This window comes from Vicia villosa, linkage group LG3 (genome assembly GCF_029867415.1).
Source record: "Vicia villosa cultivar HV-30 ecotype Madison, WI linkage group LG3, Vvil1.0, whole genome shotgun sequence".
NCBI classification, from domain to species: Eukaryota; Viridiplantae; Streptophyta; class Magnoliopsida; order Fabales; family Fabaceae; genus Vicia; species Vicia villosa.
The window spans coordinates 103067570-103075857 of NC_081182.1; the positions used below are offsets into that span (position 1 = coordinate 103067570).

At 28.7% G+C, this 8288-nt stretch overlaps 1 long non-coding RNA gene across 1 annotated transcript; it reads right to left on the minus strand.

Annotated features, from left to right (window-relative positions):
• Positions 1 to 7285: 7285 nt before the first annotated feature.
• Positions 7286 to 7932, minus strand: LOC131656457 (uncharacterized). Its single transcript, XR_009300116.1, has 3 exons — positions 7788 to 7932; positions 7532 to 7642; positions 7286 to 7440 (listed from the first exon to the last, which is right to left on the minus strand). It is a non-coding gene; the product is annotated as an uncharacterized LOC131656457 (long non-coding RNA).
• Between the last annotated feature and the right edge of the window lie 356 nt (positions 7933 to 8288).

The following is an 8288-nucleotide window of genomic DNA, read 5'->3' on the forward strand; positions in this document are numbered from 1 at the left end:
ATATCTGATACTTACAAACAACTTATTAATATTGAATTACTCTTCAATAAGTTATACATCAAGTATCATTCCATGCTTCTTCGAAGTGAGTTATACATGTTAATCCTTATATAACTCTGAAAACTACTTGAGTTTCTCACGTATGATTCCTTGAAATGATCCAATAAATCCCATCATTGTGACAAGAAAACAAGCAAAGCTAAATATCTGAAGAACAATCCATTTTCTAGTCCAAGCTCCAACTTTCTTCTGTACAAATTCAAGATCGCTAAAAACTGAAAAAGGTGAATTTGCAAACAATCTTGCAGTACCTTTGTTAATAACATATAAAGGCAACATGAAAGTGCCTACAAATATGACAAAATAAAAGTCACCAGAATATTCATACTTCTGGATTTGCAACATTGAAGCTCAAGTCTTCCTCAGATCTGCAATGATTTGAAGTAAATGTGTCAATCTGAACCAACAAACACTGTACTAAGACAGGAAAACCAACAAACAACGTACTAAGACGGGAAAACCAACAAACACCGCACAAGACGATGAAAAGTTAAAAATATATGAGAAGAAGCAAATCTATATGGATAACCACTTATTTAAATAAAAAGAGAAAGAAAAACGGTATTGAGAGGTGATTTCTAGCCAAAACTGGCCAAAAACCACCCCTATGTTGGAAGAATGAAAAAAGAGAAAAGTTTAGAAGAGAAGACTATAGAGGGAGTAGAATATAATACATTACTTTCTTCATATAATACCCTTACATTATATAATATATAATCCTATTTTTTGAAGGATGGTGTTTTATCAGGATGTACAATTAAATCTTTTTTCTAACAAAAAAAAATTTAATAAATGTTTACCAAATATTTCAATTACATGAATACTTAGTGTATTTTAAATCAGATTTGTTAATGTCAAAATTAATTTTATTTGACACATTAATGTCATAATTATTAAAATTTGTAAAATTAATAAATCTGTAAAAATCATTCAATATTAAAATTAAAATTTCATCTTTTATTTATTAACAAAGATTAGAAAATAAAATATACTATAAATACTAAAAACGAAAAATGGTTTAATATAAAAAAAAATTAAAAATGGTAATAATTTATTAGATTTAATTAATTGAATCTTTAATGATTGTTAAATTTCTGTTTTATTTAATAAGATTATTAAGAAATAAAACATTCTTTATGTTTTATTTAATAAGATTATTAAGAAATAAAACATTCTTTATGTTTTATTTAATAAGATTATTAAGAAATAAAACATTCTTTATTGGTATTAAATTAAAATGATAATTTGGCATTACTGATTTGATCCTGCAATATTAATTTCTTTTTAATTTGGTCATTACTTTCCTTTGTGTAAACTTGTATATTCAAAGAGAGAATATATTTTGAGAATTGCAAGCTTAATTAGCTTTAAAAATTCATTGTATTACAGTGAAGTATGCAATTTTATTCAGAATTCAGTAAGAAACAACCATGCAGTTGTTAGAGAAACTCAATAACAGACACAAACACTGCTAACTTCACCATATTATGAACATCTTTATAAAACTTTATCCATTTGGTCCATTTCCATTTATTGATACATACAACATATATGAGACAAAGACTTCTTAATTGGAATCAAATTCGAATTCAGATTATGCATAACCAACACTTCCGTTTTCACGTAGAACACGTTGTTCGAATTCATCATCAAAACTAAATAAACAAAAAAAATTGAATCAAATCATCATATCATGAATAACAAAGAAAAGGCAAACCAATTATATAAGTTGAAAATCCATATTAAGATGATGGAAGTTTTACCTGCGTATTAGAATCTTGAAGTTTAAAGGATGAGATATTGTGAGTTTGAAATAGTTGGGTTAATACATATCAAACCCATATTAATTTTCAGCTTGAACTCTACACCTTTACCACAAGCTACTATTTTATCTCAGCAAATTGAAAACGTTCTTCGAACATAAAGAAGTAACTCTACTAAGACATCATTTAAACAACCCATATACCACATCTCAAACATCAAAACCTAACAACCAGCATTCCAAAAAGACAAAGAAAACAGGTGAAAAAATTAGTGAAGAATTTAATCATAAATAATTCTTCTATTAGTACAAACAACCTCGTTCTTGTTGCTATCACCATTTATCTGTGATTGTGAAATCTCTGTAACACCTCCTAAAATATCTATAAAAAGACATGCCTCAGCCAGCGTAACACGCATAAGCCAACGTAAACGAAGTTAACATAAATTAAATGACCATCTTACCATATAATATATTAGACTGAAACCTCCCCTCAACTATAGATTTCAACCCAAGAATGTTCAAGTAGTTCACAGGAATGTCATGAAGTTCGGTCTTCGTAACTCATATTGATCCACAAAATACCATTTTGCAATTATGATTAGTTGACTTAAAAGAAAAATCGTTGTTTGAAACCTTGAAAATTTTCATTACGTAAGAACTTTCAACAACAATTTCGACATGAACTTGGAAACGAAAAAAGAGGCACAATCACTTGAATCATATCACCCTACAAAATACGAAATCCACTATTTAATTACTGACAAACACACATGCAAAGAGGAAAAGAGAGGATGACCCAAATTTCATACTTTTGATTCAACCAATATTACGTGTTCTTTGTTTGAAGCACCGGTCGCAAGACCACATATGTTTACACCTAACTACTATTTTACATAAATCCTTAATTTAATTCGTTGATATCCTTGACAGATTCAACTGGGCGAGTCATGAATTGATTGTTAACCTGAAAAACAAAAACAGATATGATTAAACCATGCTTAAAGAAAATAGAAATCTTGAAATGGTTTTGGTGGTGAAACCGTGCACAATTGAAAGATGAAGAACTGACTAACAATGGATTTTTCGGATGTGAATGATGAAGAGGAGAAGTTGTGACATTGAATGGAATATTTTATGGTTTTATTGAAGGGAACAGAAGTGAATATGTAACAATGCAATTAATGAGAAGCAACTCTGTGAAGTTGTGTGCATTCATTTGAATACTGTGTGGAACCGCTATGCACGCTAATATTTGTTGGTTTGCAGACTAATGAGTTCCTTTTGGCCCAAAACCTTGATTATTTGGTGTGCATTCATTTGAACCACGATGTATTTTATTTTTTAAATACTAAATTATTTTTTAATTTTAATTTCATTTTTAAATAATTTTGATTTAATAAATTTAATTTCATTTTTAAACAATTCTGATTTAAGAATATCCAAAAAGCCAAAATTAGTTCTTATAAGGAATCGAACCCAAGAGTTTTAAACAATATCTTAAGTCTTTGCCACTAATAATATTAAATAATTTTAAATTTAAAATAAAAATTAAAAAATTTATACCAATGAGGTCTCAAATCTAAGTCCGATAAATGATAATCACTTTACAACTATACATATATTTATTTGTTTGTTATTTAAAATAAGTAAATGTTTGTTCTAAATTATTAACTTAAGTTTTCATTATTAACAATATTAACAATAGAAATTGATTTTTCTAGTTGTAAAGTGACTATTAAACTTGAACATACTTGGATTTTTTGATATTATTACTTCATAATTGTTTAAAAATAAAATTATAACTAAAAATTAATTTAATATTTAAAAAATAAAAAATAAAAGCCAACGTGGCAGTCCAATCACGGTTTAAAAGTATAAAAAAATACCGGTTTGAAAAAAATATTAACATAAGGACTAATATGATCCGGTTAAATTTTGTAAGGGATTAAATTGAGTCCTTTTTTTTTGTGAGGGACTAATTTGGGTTCTCTAATTTTTGTGAGGGATCAAAATGGGTCTTCACTCTATATTTAACTAGTACTTAGACCCGTGCGAGGCACGGGTTAAATATTTTTTAAGTAAGAAATCTCATTTTAAAAACACTTATAATTTACTTATAGTACTATTGTATAGATAAAATGTCATTGTTATTAATAATATAAATAAAAAAAATTATTTAACTAAATTTATTTGTAAAATTCTTATTTGTAAAATTCTGAAATATGCGTTTCATATTAATAAATGTCATTGTATTAATTCAAAAAAACATGACCTTAAAAAATTAGATATATATGTCATGGGAAATATATGGGTAAGTTATATGAGAATGTGAGAATAAATCTGAACCATTAGATTTTAAAATAAATGGTGGAGATTATGTGTCGTTGTTTTTTTTATCTCTCCTCCATGATTTATTTAAATAATGGAGGAGAAAGAAAAAAATATTGACACATAATCTCTACCATTTATTTTAAAATCTAATGGTTTAGATTCATTCGCATGTTCTCATATAAAAATGTCATTCTCATATGATACATCCTCATATCCTCATATATATATATATATATATATATATATATATATATATATATATATATATATAGCATATCATATGAGAATTACATCTTTATATGAGAATGTGAGAATTATTTTAAAATCCAATTGTTTAGATAAAAATGAGCATTATTATAAACGATAATAAAAAGTTGAATAAATAGCTATAAACGGGGTGATTAAAAATTTAAAATAAATAATTAAAACTATTAACAATGATCAGTTTTTATTTATACATTTCAACTAAATAATTTTTGTGATGAATATACCCAAGCAATTTTTTATTAATATTAAATTCTTAAAAATACTATATTTTAAATATGTCATATATTTGTACCAAGTCTAATTAATTATTTATTTGTTTAAAATAAATAATGAGTAACTTGTTTAATTATAGTTATAAAAATTTGGTGAAAAAGAATCATTTATTTTATATATAGACCCATACGTTATGAGTAATTTTAAATAAATTTTTATAGTTATAGTATTTTTTAAATAACTAAATTAATAATATCTCGATTATTTTAAGATAATTAATATTAAAAATTAAATAAATATTTATTTTCATTTATTATATTGGAAATAAAAATAAATCATCTAAAGTTCTGATTGGAAAGAGTTAAATTTTCTTTTTGTTCTTGTATCACTTTATAACGTACGCTTTTGTTTTTAAAATAATTAAATACTTAATTTAAAAATATTTTGATTTTTTCCATGAAAAACAAAATTATTCCATATTACTTATTACTCAGTGTCATATTAAAAATTTGTTTCTTCCAAAAATTAATTTTTAGTGAAATTTTATTTTATTATTTAATTTATTCCTCTAAATTTCCAAATATACTTGTCTACATGGATATGTATTAATTAATCATTGTTATTTAATTAATGCATATTAAAAATTTGAAATCTTATTATTCATTATTTGTAAATGTATTAATTAATCGTTGTTATTTAATTAATGCATATTAAAAATTTGAAATCTTACTATTCATTATTTGGTATGCCGATTTGTTCGTAGATATAAAGTGATTGATTATACCATTTGCAATTTAAGGGTAAGCAAATTTTGCATAATATTTTTAGTTACCAGAATAGAAGGAAAGGAATAAATTGGTTCTACCATTCAAATTGAAGTCTTAATAGTTTGAAATGAATAAAAAAACATCACAAGGTTAAGTGCTAAGTTTGATTATATAAAAACTTTCATGAATTTTTCTGCAAGAGATACAATTTCTCTAAAAACTAATACAATTGTGATTTTGAATATTTAATATGACTAAATACAAATTTTTGATGGTTTGTAGAAACAGAAAGATTCTTAAATGAAAAGTTGTAGTAGCTGTATATTTCTAGAAGTTGAATAATTTTCATAAAAAATAATTTAATGTAATTTGGAAAGTATGAAAAAAAATGTAATCATAGAAAATGGCAGAAAATGTGTTATTTGTTAGAAATTACAGTCTGCCAACTAAACTGGCAGAAGACGTGCTAACTGCTACAAATAACAGAAAATCAACTAAACAATTTGATATTGATTACTAAATTACCACCTCTAGCTCTAACCGAAATAAATTGCCACAAACATCCACCAATCCCCTAAACACACCAGTAACTTTAGACAGAGCCCCTTCGCCTCACCGTTCCAATGAGAATACCATCCAACACAACCAAACCTAAGCAATCGATAGGAAGCGCCGCAAACAGCAAATTTAAGATAACAAAAGCATAAATACATTAAAATGCCAACTGAAAACTCCCCCAAACCCCTAACCAAGAACCGAAACTGGTCAGACCACGCAGCTCCTTAAAACTACCATAGCCGAATGTTGTAGGAAGCACAAGCTGACATGACAGATGAAATTTTGAAATCCACGGCTGGATGAGACGAAAGAAAGATGCCTGCTTCAGGCGCTCTGAAACCGCATATGCACAAAAATTCTACAGCAGCAGACAACACAAAAACTAACATATGAAAAACCAATGCGACTTGAATCACCAAGCGTGAATGAACTCGATCTCATGGGGATCCTTTTTAGTGTAGATTGAAGAATTGATCCCGCTGTTGTTGATAATATGGCTTCAATTATGGAATTTGTCAGGAAATACCCAAAAGAATGCAAGCATTTTTTTTATCAATAAAGTGAATAATGCACATTTAAGCATCAAGAAATTCAATCAAGAAAAAAAGAAATAAGCCTTGAAATAAGCCATTGAAGTTTTTGATTAAAGTGATTATGTAGCTAACTCAAAAATCTGAAAAACGTAATACATTCCATTAACGTTTTTAATGAAACTAAAAACATAATTAGCCCATTTCAGTTCATATAAAAGCATGCAGAGATTAGGGGTGGCAAAACGGGCCGCCCGCCCCGCCCGCCGCCCGCCCCGCCTTATGCCCGCCAAAAAACGAGCGGGGCGGGCATGCCCGCCAAGTAAAATGGGCATCAAAATCATGCCCGCCCCGCCAAGATGGCGGGTTGGCGGGCGGCGGGCTTACCCGCCTATTTTTATTTATATATTTTTTAATAGATTAATATGCTTTTTTTACCTTTTAATTAAACTTTTCACTTATTTTTTAATACAATTTTTTATAAAAGTAATTTTTTAACAAATTAACTCTAAAAAATATTACATATATTTATAAATAAATGTATAAAATAAACCATCAAGAATTGTAATTACTAGAATTAACTAAAAAAAGAGTGAGTTTTGGAGGAGGAGCGGGTTTTGGCGAGCGGCGGGCTTTGGCGGGGCGGGTATGGCGGGCGGCGGGTTTTGGCGGGGCGGACTTTGGCGAGCGGCGAGCCTAAAATCCCAACCCAACCCGCCAATTTTTGGCGGGTGCGCGGGCGGCCCGGCGGGCCCCGGCCTGTTTTGCCACCCCTAGCAGAGATGGCCAACCTCTGGAAATTCAACTTGAACAGGTGTTTCGTGGTCCTATATCCTCCAGTATTAGCGGCAACCCCAAAATATTGTAAATTATAAACAATACCCTCACGAATCTTATTCTCAAATCGAGACAGCAGAGCCTTACGAATAGAAGCTTGAATCTTGAAACCCTACATACAATAACAAATCAAGATCAGAACAAAACCACATATAATAATATTCATAGAAAAAAATTACAAATCAAACAACAACAACAACAACCTTCTCATCCATTGGAACCATCTCCCATAGTATAAAACTTATGTTTCGAATTCATGTCCGGCACAAACCAAAATCGAATAACTCAAACAACAACATTCCATGACTCTTTCGCTGGTGTGATTTCAGAAACGAAATTGCATGTTGCAGCAGCCATAGGAAAATCAAGCAAAATCGTAAGGGTTCAAAGGGGGTGATGAATGGGAGATGAAATATGACATATTTATAGGAAGAAATAGAAAAAGTTGAAAGAACTAACCTTCAAACTATCATTGATGATGCAGTGATTGGATATTGGGAGATGAGAAACCAACATTCAATAATTTGCATCGTGAATGGAATACATCACCAGCCGCCGAACTTGATTGAACATTCAGTGTTTGATTGCAAAAACCTAATTTGAGAGAAGAATATGAAAGAGCGGTACATTGTACGTGTAGAAAAGTTAATTGGGAAAACAGAAATGTATGGAAGGGCGTGCATGTATATGAAAGGGTGTGAGAATTGAAAAAAATTGGGATAACAGATATGGTATTAAAACGGCGGTGCATTTGGTATATGGAAAATATGGAAAAAGAATAAATTAAAAACATTGGTACATGTTGTATATATGGAAAAGCATTAAATTAAAAACATAAAAATAACAACAAATTTTAGGGAAGTGCAATAGGTACACGTATGTGGCAGAAAAAAATATAAAATAAATAAAATAAAAACTAAAAATCATTAATTAAAACAAAAATAGAATAATATCTAAAAA